This window comes from Schistocerca piceifrons, chromosome 3 (assembly GCF_021461385.2).
Source record: "Schistocerca piceifrons isolate TAMUIC-IGC-003096 chromosome 3, iqSchPice1.1, whole genome shotgun sequence".
NCBI classification, from domain to species: domain Eukaryota; kingdom Metazoa; phylum Arthropoda; class Insecta; order Orthoptera; family Acrididae; genus Schistocerca; species Schistocerca piceifrons.
Window position 1 is genome coordinate 257,744,169 of NC_060140.1, and position 13,367 is coordinate 257,757,535.

The 13,367-nt window shown below is 45.6% G+C and overlaps 1 non-coding gene across 1 annotated transcript; it reads right to left on the bottom strand.

Annotated features, from left to right (window-relative positions):
* Nucleotides 1–828: 828 nt before the first annotated feature.
* Nucleotides 829–903, bottom strand: Trnas-cga. The gene has a single exon. It is a non-coding gene; the product is annotated as a tRNA-Ser (tRNA).
* Between the last annotated feature and the right edge of the window lie 12,464 nt (nucleotides 904–13,367).

The following is a 13,367-nucleotide window of genomic DNA, read 5'->3' on the forward strand; positions in this document are numbered from 1 at the left end:
TGTTGACCATGAAATTCACTTGATATGAAACCGATGGAACGCATTTAGAACGCTATCAGGAGCGAGTTCCACGTCCACAACCCACGGGCCAGTAATGTACAGGAGTTGCGTAACCTACGCCTAGAAATCTGGTGCGGCATACTCGCACCGCCGAAAAGCCCCCAAGTACTTTACCAATACCTGCCACACAAAACTGCTGCTTTTCTATGCCCCAAAGGAGGACCAACGCGTAGTTAAGCTTGGGGTCATAACGTTCTGACTTGTCAGTGTATATATGGAGTCCTGCCGGGGCATACACACTCAGTACGTAACAGGTTAATCTCCTCTAGTTTATGATGTGCTAACAGCTGTCTTCGAAGAAATATTACACAACTGGTTTATTGCTGTTCTTTTGAAGTACAAATAATTCGTAGTTTTCTTTCCTAAACATGTGTTACCTGCCTCCGCCTATATATTGCTGCTTCTTAACTGAAGCAGTTTTCTTTGCCGAGATCGGACACAGATAAGCAATGGTCAGGGTAAGAGAACGTTTCGCACTAAATTGACCATGTTTCCTAAGACGAAAACGTGTCTCTGTGAAGTAATTAAAATAATAGTTCATTTAATTTACTTCGTAAGACACTTTCTAAAAATGGCAAGACCCATCCTCATATAAAAAATCAGATTTAGTTCAAAATTAAACTATCACACTATAACAGTTCACGGCATACTTAATAATTGTTCAAATAATAAGAGGGTTATTTCGAAAGTCCTGCAAATTGCGCATACACGACGTTATGGCAGCGTGATCAAGTTGAAACTTGAAACTTCCTGGCAGATTAAAAGTGTATGCCCGACCGAGACTCGAACTCGGGACCTTTGCCTTTCGCGGGCAAGTGCTCTACCAACTGAGCTACCGAAGCACGACTCACGCCCGGTACTCACAGCTTTACTTCTGCCAGTATCTCGTCTCCTACCTTCCAAACTTTACAGAAGCTCTTCTGCGAACCTTGCAGAACTAGCACTGGCAGAAGTAAAGCTGTGAGTACCGGGCGTGAGTCGTGCTTCGGTAGCTCAGTTGGTAGAGCACTTGCCCGCGAAAGGCAAAGGTTCCGAGTTCGAGTCTCGGTCGGGCACACAGTTTTAATCTGCCAGGAAGTTTCATATCAGCGCACACTCCGCTGCAGAGTGAAAATCTCATTCTGGAAACATCCCCCAGGCTGTGGCTAAGCCATGTCTCCGCTATATCCTTTCTTTCAGGAGTGCTAGTTCTGCAAGGTTCGCAGAAGAGCTTCTGTAAAGTTTGGAAGGTAGGAGACGAGATACTGGCAGAAGTAAAGCTGTGAGTACCGGGCGTGAGTCGTGCTTTGGTAGCTCAGTTGGTAGAGCACTTGCCCGCGAAAGGCAAAGGTCCCGAGTTCGAGTCTCGGTCGGGCACACAGTTTTAATCTGCCAGGAAGTTTCATATCAGCGCACACTCCGCTGCAGAGTGAAAATCTCATTCAAGTTGAAACTTATCTCAGTTGTGAGCGAAGCTAAGGTATGACGGTCATATATGTAATTGCTGACTCTCGTGGCAGGGTCGTGACTAATTCAGTTTTAAAATGGAAGCTCAATCCGAAATCAGGTGCGATTACACATAGTGACCAGCGTCGCTGCATAACAATCGAATCCCTGCATGGAAAGAACGCAACGGAAATTTAAAACGCTGTGAGAGAAGCGTGTGGGAATAGTGTAGTGGATTACAGATCAGTATCACGGTAGTCTGTTCGTTCCCGTGATGGTCGGGAATGCGCTGAGGACAACCCAAGAAGTGGAAGTCCATCAGCTGCAACAGACTACACCTCTCGGGTAATTGTTACTGACATTTTGAGAGAGTATTAACGAAAAACATGTAAGCTATTTCTGCAAAATGTTTTGCTCCCGAAAATTAGTCAAGGAAGGCCTGACATTCTTTCCAGCTGGTATCCTCATTTTGCACGACAGTGCAAGACCGCATGTTGTCCCAACAGTGAGAGAAACTCTCGGCAAATATTGATGGAAAATACTTCCGTGATCACCATACAGTCCTGATACACGCACACCAGACTTTGTTTCCCAAATTGAAGGAAGAATTGTGTGGGGAACGTTTTGATACAGTTATTGAAGCTTCCAATGAGGTGACCCGAGTAATCAGAGAGCTCAAAAATGAAGGTGCCCTTTTTGGAATACAGAAGTTGCCAAAATGTTGGAAAGATGTCATCAGCAACAACGGATATTATTATAATGAAGGCCTGTAAAGGTGTTCTGTAAAATCAATTATTTTTTCAGTTCTGTCTTACAGTGTGCAGATCTACGGACATTACTGACTAAGAAGGACGATCTGTTTTATCCACCGATTTCGTGGACAGCCACGAGTGCCTTTCACGTGTAAACTCATCAATCACTCCCTGTTGCCCTACCATTTGACGAAAAACTTCCAAACTCATACTTTAACAACATCTGCAACACTATATTTTTGGTGCGACTCAATGGCGTATGTCCGTTCCACGTGAAATCTGAACAACGACTGCGCTCGCTTCGCATAAAGGCGCGTAGCTGGTGATGCTTAGACATTGTTGAACGAAGAGGCAGTAAGACAATGCCCCTGCAGGTGAAGGGGCGCTCTGCTCTTAAATGTTCCAAAGAACCAGTGAGGCGTAAGGGGCACAATTCACTACGTCATATCTCTATATGTGGTGTCTATGCTAAGAGTCGTTAGGCGCACTTTCTCTGATGTTTCAAAAGATATTTGCAGTTTCGTTTTTGTATTGTGTAGCTGGAGTCAGCCCAAACAGTTATTGCTCGGCCGTCTTTCACGCTATGCCCAGTGTTGGCGGAAAGCGTCGGTTTTTTTCTCCCGATACAAACAAACTGATTTTTAAAGGGGAACTACGCGTGCCCGTTCGACAGAGCGGTCTCAGAATAGAGTAGTGCGATATTTGTTTTATCGATCTGTATTAACAGCAATAGTAAAATACGAAGCATGCAGTAACCAACGCTCCAGCATCGCCGTGGCCCACTCTGACTGGTACCGCATGCAGCAACGTTACTCAGTCGCTGCTGGAGTACTGGTCATTCTTCATGCTTTACTCTCTCTGTAACTATATATCGATAAAACGAATATCGGGTTAGACTGGTTTTGGGACGCTCTACTGAATGGACATGTAAAGTTACAATTTAAAAAATAATTCTGTTTGTAATGGGACGCATACTGGCTCCTTCTGCTAACACGTGACGTCGCGTGAAAGACGTGCCGAGCAGTAATTGTTTGCGCTGATTCCGGCTACATAATGAGAAAAGGAAACTGCAAATTGAGCCGTGCATGGCTTGTGTGCCCGCCATCATATATTTTACACCCTGTTTTTAGCGTACTTCCACCTCACTACGTTAATTTAAATTACTACTGTCACTCAGTTGCTGCTTTGCCTGACCGTGGCCAGCGCTAGCAGCGTGTATCGATATATCACCTCTCATAGTACCTTTTCTCGACTGCTATTGCTTCCCTGTCGTTGTCTGTTGTAAGCGAGTGTGGGTCGCGAGTTCGGGTCTGCGAGGCAGTTGAAATGCGTCTGGAGCGCAGTCCGGACCTGCCAGTCGGGGAGCTGCAATGCGGCACTAGTGCAGTCGGGTTGGAGCAGCAGTGAGGCCTGCGTCGACATGGCTCGCCTGACCATTGCCGACACGCCACGGTCTTGGTGGATCGTCGGTCGGTCGTCCTACCGGACGACGCGTTTTGGCTCGCCAATCGTTCAAGAGTCGGCTGTGTGTGTGTGTGTGTGTGTGTGTGTGTGCATCGACTCCCGATTTGTCTTCATGCGTGCTTAGTTACTGTTGGGTGTCGTTCAGGTCTTCATGCAAGTGTTTGTCAGGTTGTGTGTGTGGTTGGCGTGATTTCCTTTGACAAGTTATTTTAAATGTTGTCGGCATACTGGCTCTGAGAGGCTGGCCGTCTCATTGGGCGACGTGTAACTGGTTCTCTGAGCTCTTCGGGGCACTTTCAGTTACCATCTTGTGGAACTTGGGCCGGTCCTTTCCTGGTGCAGGGATGTTGCTTAGTGAGTGGGCGTGTTTCCTCTGCATGGCTGGGTCCGAGCCAGTATTTCCGCCGTCGTGTGTCTGGAAGTGAGTGGGAGACGCACCAGCAGAGCGGTCGCGACGGAGCAGCAGTCGCGGACGGATCTGCGGGCAGTCAGCCAGTTGCTAAGAACCAGGGAAGTTATCTCCGAGCGGTGCAGTTGGCTGGGTCCGCTGGCGGTCCCTGCCCAGTGTCGGAGTGTGTGTGGAGCTGTCTGATCGCTACGAGCTTCGTGGTTCACCGACCCAGGACGTCAAAGTTGAGTAGTGGTTTCAACTACCCAAGCCACGTCCATTCATGTTGTGTGGTTCGTCTCGGTGCTTCGCTGTTGTGGAGGTTTTCCTGTGAGCAACACCGAGAGTTTCTATTGCTGAAATTTAGCCGCCATGCGGTGCAATTAACTGTATTGGTTGACTACAATTCAAGTGCACCAGCGGAATTTTGTGCCTTGTGGCCGTTAGTGTTTTGGTTACCTGCCCTGGCCACTGATGTAAATTCAAAAAATGGTTCAAATGGCTCTGAGCACTATGGGACTTAACTGCTGAGGTCATTAGTCCCCTAGAACTTAGAACTAGTTAAACCTAACTAACCTAAGGACATCACAAACATCCATGCCCGAGGCAGGATTCGAACCTGCGACCGTAGCGGTCTCGCGGTTCCAGACTGCAGCGCCTTTAACCGCACGGCCACTTCGGCCGGCGATGTAAATTCAGTCAGTGTTCCTTTTGAGTGAAGTTAACTATATTACCGTATTTCAAATTCAAGTGTACTAGCGGAATTTTCTGTCTTGTGGCCGTTAGTGTTCCGGTTACCTACCCTGGCCACTAACGTAATTTCAGGCCTTTCCTCAGTGTTTGAGTCCTCATGTACCGATTGGTGGCAAGCAAGTCGTTTTGTCGGTTGGTCTGTGGCTGTCCCCTGGTTGGGTTCCAACGGATCAGGTGTACCTGGGCTCACCACGTGTCTCACCTAAGTGAACGAGGGCAGACCGACCTGCCAGGAGGCTTCTGAGTGCCGTTTTCTTTATTGTCCTTCTCACCTGTGTCATAGTCTGTTTATAATCTGTCATAGCCAATGATTTAAAAAATTCTTGCTTTTACTGGATTTTACGTATTTTTGAACTTTGGAAAATCAATTGTGCGCCTTCAGCCGTTTGTATTGCATCTTGTTTGTTTGTCTATTCACCCTTGCCTTGAGGCTCTCCAGCCTAGCTGTGATACCATATATATTTTAATTTATTTGCTATTTTAACTGCATTTTTATCTTGTTGGTTTTTAAGATTTCTTGTTTGGAGGCCTTCGACCGTAAAGGAATTGCATTTTTAAAATTGTAGTTGTAAAGGTTCGGCTATGTGCCCCTTCGGTTGTAAATGTGTTATTAAATTACAATAAATTATAATTTTTAGGTGAAAGTGACCCCAACTTTATTTGACCCTTTCCACAATCCTAAACCAGCGGGTTTAGCGGGCATATCACAAATATCTGCTGAAACATCAGGGAAAGTGCGCCTAACGACTCTTAGGAAAAACATCCGGTATATTAGTATAGATTACAGTTATTTTAGCACATCTGTGCTATGACAGTGGATTCACATTTTATAGCTTATCTTAATTACTTTCATAATACTCTCAGCTCTTCCCTTCATTTACCTGTATCTCCGTATCTATGACAACCCACCCTACATCGCCATAAAATAACTCACACACACACACACACACACACACACACACACACACACACACACAAAGACGCGCGTGCGCGCAAACACGCGAATCTCCGTCACCCTTACGCTGTCCTGTGATCCTACAGCAAAAACATGAGTTGGCCCAGAATTGTGGAACACCATTAGTAATTTGCCCCCAGGTGGGAGAAGTTTCATTGCGAGAGCTGTATGACCCTGATCAATGGAGAACAGCCGCGGGTTCGGTGAAGTCAGTGTACGCCCGCCGCACAAAGACTTGCTGGCGGTTCAACAGCTGCCGGCAAGGCTGACGCGGTCAGCTTCACGGCGTCGCGCTGGGGGAGTGTGGGAGGTGTTTGCCCGCGGGATTAGCGGGCTGCGGCCCGTCGCTGAGCCGTACATCAAACGGCGGCAGGCGGCGCCGCGTCGTTGTCTCCGCGCGCAACTTTGCGCGGCCGCCGCTCTCATATCGCCGCCTTCATAAAGCCAGGCGCCGGCGCGCTGCTTCACAGAGGGAGTATTAGCCACGCACAAGTTTTTCTATACTTCCACCACAGTCGGGGGCACACACTTTACTTATTGAGCCGTGGCGGGAATGGTGCCAGGGCTATCTTTGGTTAGGCACTATCGATTCCCTCTGGCAGAAGTTTTTCTTTGGAGCCTGGGGCGGCTCAGGGTATAGGGGGCAGTACGGAGTGGAAAGGGAGAACAACGTTGGGCACGGCACGCGGAAAGGCGCGCATCAGCGAGACGTTGGAGAGACGGCAGCGAGCACGGTGTGCCTGAGTACGGGCGGCAGTCAGCGCGTGATCGTACTGGGGTCAGTAACAGCGGGCCGGCGTTGTCGCTTCTTGGCAACCTCGTGAAGCTATGCATGTGCTCGCTTCCGTGAAGGAACACGCTGTTACTATCGGACTTAAGCAGCGTCTGGTGTCTTCGCCACATCGATCCAGCTGCTGGCATCAAGTTAAGTAATTCAAGTCCTACTTAGTGAAATACAGGGTGGCGCAGGGAAACGGGAAATTTCGAAATAACGCCATTTCCATGAATAAATTCATAAAACTAGTAATTTATTAACGAAAGTGAATGTATTCAGTATGCCATTATTCAGTATGTCTTTACAATCAAAATATCCAAAAGTGTCTCTTTACTTTTTAAAGATGACATCGGAAAGATGTGCTCCCGTTCGGCGTTCACACTCTAACAGCCTGTTATGAAAACTCTGGAATGCGCGGTGTAGAAAATCTTGGGGGAATGGCAGTGATTTCGTTTTCACTGTTCTTCTTCAGTTCATGGATTGTTGCAGGACGTGTACGATACACCTTGCCTTTAAGATACCCCCACTGGAAGAAGTCGCACACACTAAGACCAGGGGATTTCGCAGGCCGTGCAATGTCACCGTTACGTGAAATAATGCGTCTTCCAAACAATTGACGAACTGCTGCCATCGATTGTCGAGCAGTGTGTGACGCGGCTCCGTCCTGCTGAAACCACGTGTTTTCGACGTTAAGATTAAGCTCGTACAGTCTCGGTGTAAAGAATGTTTGAAGCATTTCAACATATCGAGCGGATGTTACTGTCACTGCACTACCATCCTCACGTTCAAAAAAATAAGAACCGATAACACCATGACATGATACGGCACACCATATTGTGACCTTGGCGCTATGTAGTGGTCGCTGGTGAAACTCACAAGGATTGTCCTGTGCCAAATAACGAAAATTCTGTTTGTTCACAAATCCGTCAGGTGGAAATGGGCTTCGTCTGATATCCATAAGTTACCAAGGAAATTCGCGTCCTCGTTGATTTTAGCCAATATCTGGCTACTAAACTCCATACGTGACGCTGGGTCTAGTTCATGTAAGTGTTGCACAATCTGCAACTTATAGGGATGGAAGTCTAATTCGTGCAGTATTCTTTGTAAGCCTCGTCGCTTAATCCCTAGCGAAGATGCATGCTGTCGAACGCAGCGGCGAGGACTTCTCTCGATTGCAGCTCTAGCAGCTGCAATGTTCTCTGGGGTACGTACCGTTGGAATGCCACCTGGAGGTTTCTTTTTCAAGGCAGATCCTGTTTCTTCAAAATTACGCACCCACGTTGTAATCGCACGCGCAGTTGGGACACGTCCATGACGTCCAAGCTGGTAATGCTGTCGAAATGTTCTGTGCGCGGCAGTCGCACTATCACCATTTTTGTAAAACGCTCTCACAGCTACTGCACCTTCCGCACCAGTCCAATCCTCCACGATTACTAAATGGCAATGCGTTCACATCAATTGTGCAAAGTTTCGAATATCTGCCGGCGCTACAGTGCTGCCAACTGTAACGTTCAAAATTTCCCGTTCCCCTGCGTCACCCTGTATAATGATGATTGCTCTTGAGGCAGCAAAACTTTGCAAGGCCTGTGATGTGATACTTCATGCCTCTTATTAAGTGTGTGCTTCGCTCCTTAATAGTAATGTTCTTACTTCAGCTGGCAAGTGTCTAAAACACTGATACGTGTGCGCAGTCTTACCGAACGTTCTACATTCCGTATCTAAAGATTGCCGTGTGGTACCTTAGAGGCCCACATAAGGTGCTCCATGTGATGCTTGGGTTTTAATGAGCCAGTTCCATTTGCATCATTCGCGTACGCGGTTCTGTTTAAAGGAATGGAATCAGTTGTATTGTCAATGGTATCGAAGTGGTTTTCTGTATAAGTTTGAGTATTAAGGTGAAGGTGAAGGAAGGGTTGTTTGGTTCCCTGTTGTCGCTTCTGATTTATGTTTCAGAGATCGGAAGCAGGGGGCCACCGAAGTACAGCCCTGCCCCCCCCCCCCTTTAAATTACTAGCGGGCGTACGGGCGGTGGACTTCGCCTGAGCTCGCGTGTGCTGTTTGGTTCCGATTTCGGTGTTCTGAACGGGGTAGAAGTACAAACGGAGTCCACAGCTTAATTCGAAGATAAGTACTCAGTCGCCTCCACCGTTCGTGGCCAAGTCGCGGCCTCGCGATCTCGGGCCTCAGTTACAGTACAAGCTGCAGCTTTCTAAAACTTGTTGTGGCTCTGCAAGGTTGCCCGGGTTAAATGTTTCAAGTATTTGTTCTTAAGAATTTGGAGGTATTTCTAGAAGAATGTGTCTTAATTGAAACCGTTTTCTAAAATTGCAGTACAATTCAGCCTCAGTGGCGTATGTCAATTTTGATGGGAATATAACTGGTTTATTATTGATCAAACTGTCTATAACCTTGTAAAGTTGTTTGGTAATATCTCGCCCGGGAGGGGCAGTTTTCAATCGATGTGGAAATAATAATTCATTTTTTGGTTATTTGATGTAAAGTTTATTTTAAATGATTTATTTGGCCCGAGTGGCGGTTTTTTTAAATGTTTTTACAGAGATTAATTCATTTGTGGTTTTATACAGCAAGGAGTTTGTAAAGTTTGCCTGAATGGCGTTTGTTAAAGAAATTATCTGATTTATGATTGTAATTCTCTTAATGATTTATCTATGATGCAAATAAATATGTTGAAATGAAATGGTCACTGTATGCGTCAAGTCCATCCACTCGCTTTATATTAAAGGTCAAGGAAATTGCAGTTCAGAATAGAAATAACGTTCCACATATGCTTCTTTTAGTTTGCTCTACGACTTCGATAAAAAGACATTTTTGCATGTACTGCGTTGGCTTTGTAAACTGGGGAAATGGGAGGGGGCTTTGTATTTAATTTGTGAACCGTGCGCATCTTCGATACATCGAAGTACTAGGTAACTTCTTTGGTGCCGGCATCGCGAATTCTGGCGCGAGATGGCGTATGTGTGTCCTGACGAGCTGGCCGAAGGTCTCTCTAGGTTGGTTGAGGGCGAATCAGTGAGTACAGCTAGAAAAAGACAAGCCCTCGAAGAGCAGCAGCTTGGTTGGGAAGTGTGGCTGCGGGTCACTAACGCCTTCCAGAACGGGTCCAGCTCCAGAGTGTAAGACCGGGTCGGGGTGCTTGGCCAATAAAGATGCCGACAGTACCGTAAGGCTGTGTTTCTTGCCTGGGCCGACAGGCTAAAGCGGTACAAGGATGGGGACGTATCTGGTGAGTATCGCATTCAGTGTTGCGGAATTGATTGTAACCCGTTGTGCAAGTCCCCTTTGCTACGACTGTTGCTTGCCCCTGGCTATATTTGGATTTGAATTCAGCTTGTGGTTATAGCGCGACGGTGGACGTTAGTCTCGTGATTATTAATGAGCGAGAACCGATTCCTTTTAACGGTAGTAAATGAGCCCACTGGGGCATTTTGTTTAATATATAAGACACTATCAGCCTCGATTGCGGTAGTGAAACCAACCTTTACCTAGGTTTCAGCCCAAATAATTGAGCCTTCTTCAGTAGGTTTACCTGAATCTACAATTTGTCTAAGAGGGCATGGTCTAGAAATAAAACTAAAACAGCCTATTCAGGCTGCTTCATTTTTATTTCTAGACCATGCCCTCTTAGACAAATTATAGATTCAGGTACATCTGTTTTAGTTTTATTTGTAGACCATGCCCTTTGAGACAAATTGTAGATTCAGGTAAATCTTCTGAAGAAGGCGCAATTATTTGGGCTGAAACCTAGGTAGAAGTTTGTTTCATTACCGCAATCGAGGCTGATAGTTAAATATAATATAAATATGATATAAATATTAGATTATCACGGTTGCTGACTGTGCCGCGATGTCGAAAGTACAAGAATTTAGTTCGAATCAAGTATGCAGAGTTCAAAGACTCTTTCCTCTTAGGCTATTGACTGGAAAGTTAAACACAGCGCAGTACAGGTGTTGAAGCGCGCGCATGTGAAATTTTGAACGTATTAATTACTAGTGGCAAATTAGTGATTTTGAATCATTATTGCCAATTATATGGGTTGTTCAATTGATTGTAAGTTATATGTGCTGGTTTTTGCCCATTGTTCTTGTGATCTATAACTACCTGTTTTAACATAATTGTTAGCTTTCCATTTACATTAATTTTGCTGGTGGCAATTTGTTAATGACACTTTTCCTTCTGTTTTAGACCTTGTGTGTTCGTATAATTCAAAGAGTTCAGAATGAAAGACATCTTTTGCGTACATATTTTCTGTTAGAGTACTTAGGTGTTTGTATAATTCAGAGAACTCAGAGAGTAAGGTAACTTTTGAGTTTGCTGTAAACTGATATCACTGACATTCTTATGATTGTTTGAGGAATTGTTAATAACAAAATTAGATATTTCGACCTTAAAAAAATAAATGTCTTTTCTGGTACGAACGTTAACTTCATCTTCTTACGCGTAACCACTTCCAGCTATTTGCTGGCTGCCCCATTTCAGTTTGTATGCGCTCACTTTTTGTTGCTTCTCGCACCATCCTCACCAATTTACAAAGGCAACACAAATAACAAATACTCAGACCATATTTAGGAAGCCAATAGATTAACCTAATAAACGATAAATGGTTCAAATGGCTCTGAGCACTATGGGACTTAACATCTGTGGTCATCAGTCCCCTAGAACTTAGAACTACTTAAACCTAACTAACCTAAGGACATCACACACATCCATGCCCGAGGCAGGATTCGAACCTGCGACCGTAGCAGTCGCGCGGTTCCGGACTGAGCGCCTTAACCGCGAGACCACCGCGGCCGGCAATAAACGATAATCAAAGAATAAATAACGAATCAGTGTTGACAGCAGAATGTAAGATAATGGCAGTTCTATGAAATAATGTTGTCAAAGTGGAAAAAAAACAATAGTTTTACTTCAGGTCAAATATCTGGGCAAATATATATATAAGAGGCCACCAAAAATTTTCCGTTCAAAGGCTTTACAGTCAAGAATCAGTATGCTAATCAGGCCAAAGCGCCGCGAGCACTGACGCAACCATCTCACTAGCACACCAGTTTGAAGATACCCATTTTGTAGAACACTGTGTCCTGCTCCGCGAAGTAGTCCTTAACAGCCTGCTGCACATCCCCGTCCGACAGGAATCGTCGACATTGCTTGGCCTTATTCAGGATCGAAGGTGTGATAATAGTATGGGGAGGTACCAGTATTCCGGGACGGGTGCTGGAGTAACTTCAACTTGAATTGGCGTAACTTCTGCGTTGCGACATTTGCTGTTTGTTGACGTGCGTTACCATGAGGCAGCTCCTCCCCTTAGTACACCAGTTCACAACGGTGGTTTTCGACAGACATGCTGTCTCATATGCACTCTTCTTTGTCCGACAGATGTCTACCGGTGTTTGTCCTTCGGAGCCAAGACACATTTGGTAGTAATGTCGCCATAGCCCACGTTTCTGCTTTTACTACTCTCACGTCGGAAAGACACGAGTGTCACATTAATCTCTTGCCTATATAGGTCGGTGCTCATATGCCCTCATCGGTGTCGCGCTATGTTGCACATACGCGGCAGCAACGCCCTCGAATGGAAATTTTTGATCGTCACTTATAATACAGTACTGATAAATCCTGATTATCTTGCAGAAGACAAACTGGAGAATAACATCAACTCTACTGCAAATGACAGACAGTCACATAAACAACAATGTGCGACACTAATAATGCCACTATGCAAACGCCATAGCTGTATATATTATCAAGCAAAATTTTTACGGGTCATTTGACTCAAAATGAATGAACACACTGACGATGATGAAAATCCACCGAAACATGTCCGGTTATCAAAGAAGCGGAATTCATATTTGCTCAAAACAGAACCACATCTCTAAATTTGCATACATATTATTTGTTTGTGATACTATCTAGTTATTCTTGTGTAAGAAGCAGCACGTCTGTCAACACTTGTCGGGTATCGACAGCAGTAGGATCGTGGCCTATCGATACTACAGCGTATTGTTCCGTAATATTGCTGCTCCCTTTCGTCCGTATTTCAATACTGTGATGCAAAGGTGGAACCGAAGGGCTCAAGAATGACACACTCAGTGCCATGCAAGGTTTCAACAACGTCACAGGTCTAGCGTCCGAGGGAAAGGGTATTGTTATCTCGGCCGCGCAGGAGCGTGCATCCACGTTTCACCACAACCTTTAGTCAAGACATGGGCTTATTTGCAACAACACAAGTATACACACTAACAGGGTGCGAAGATCTCTGAAGCACCACCAATTGTTGTGGATGCTCTTGATCCGGCGGCAGAGAGAGGAGTCCAAATGTGTCTTGGCTCCGAAGGACAAACACCGGTAGACATCTGTCGGACAATGAAGATTGGTACCGGCATTACGTCATCTTTTTGTGAGTGCCGGTTCTGCGTACATCATGATAGTAGCTTCCGTATAACGAAAATTGGCCGACTGTGCTCGTAATCGTTACGATTTAAGAAGGGTAAATTAAGCTGAAGACGTAAATTGTAGTTTGTGTTAGGAAAGGCATTATCTTATTATCTTCAGACAAGATAACGCAAGAAGCCTTTCTGTCCTGACCCGCTTCGATACAGAGGGTGTTTGACTGCTGTCGTGGGCTCTATGTTCTTCAGATATCTGAGCCATTGAAAATTCCAGGTCATGGGTTGCAGAGAGACTGTTACGCTACCACTGGCTAGCCACTACGATCTCCGGCGTAGAGTTGAAGCAGCGTGGAATGACCTGCCGGTATCTGTACTGAGAATGTCACAC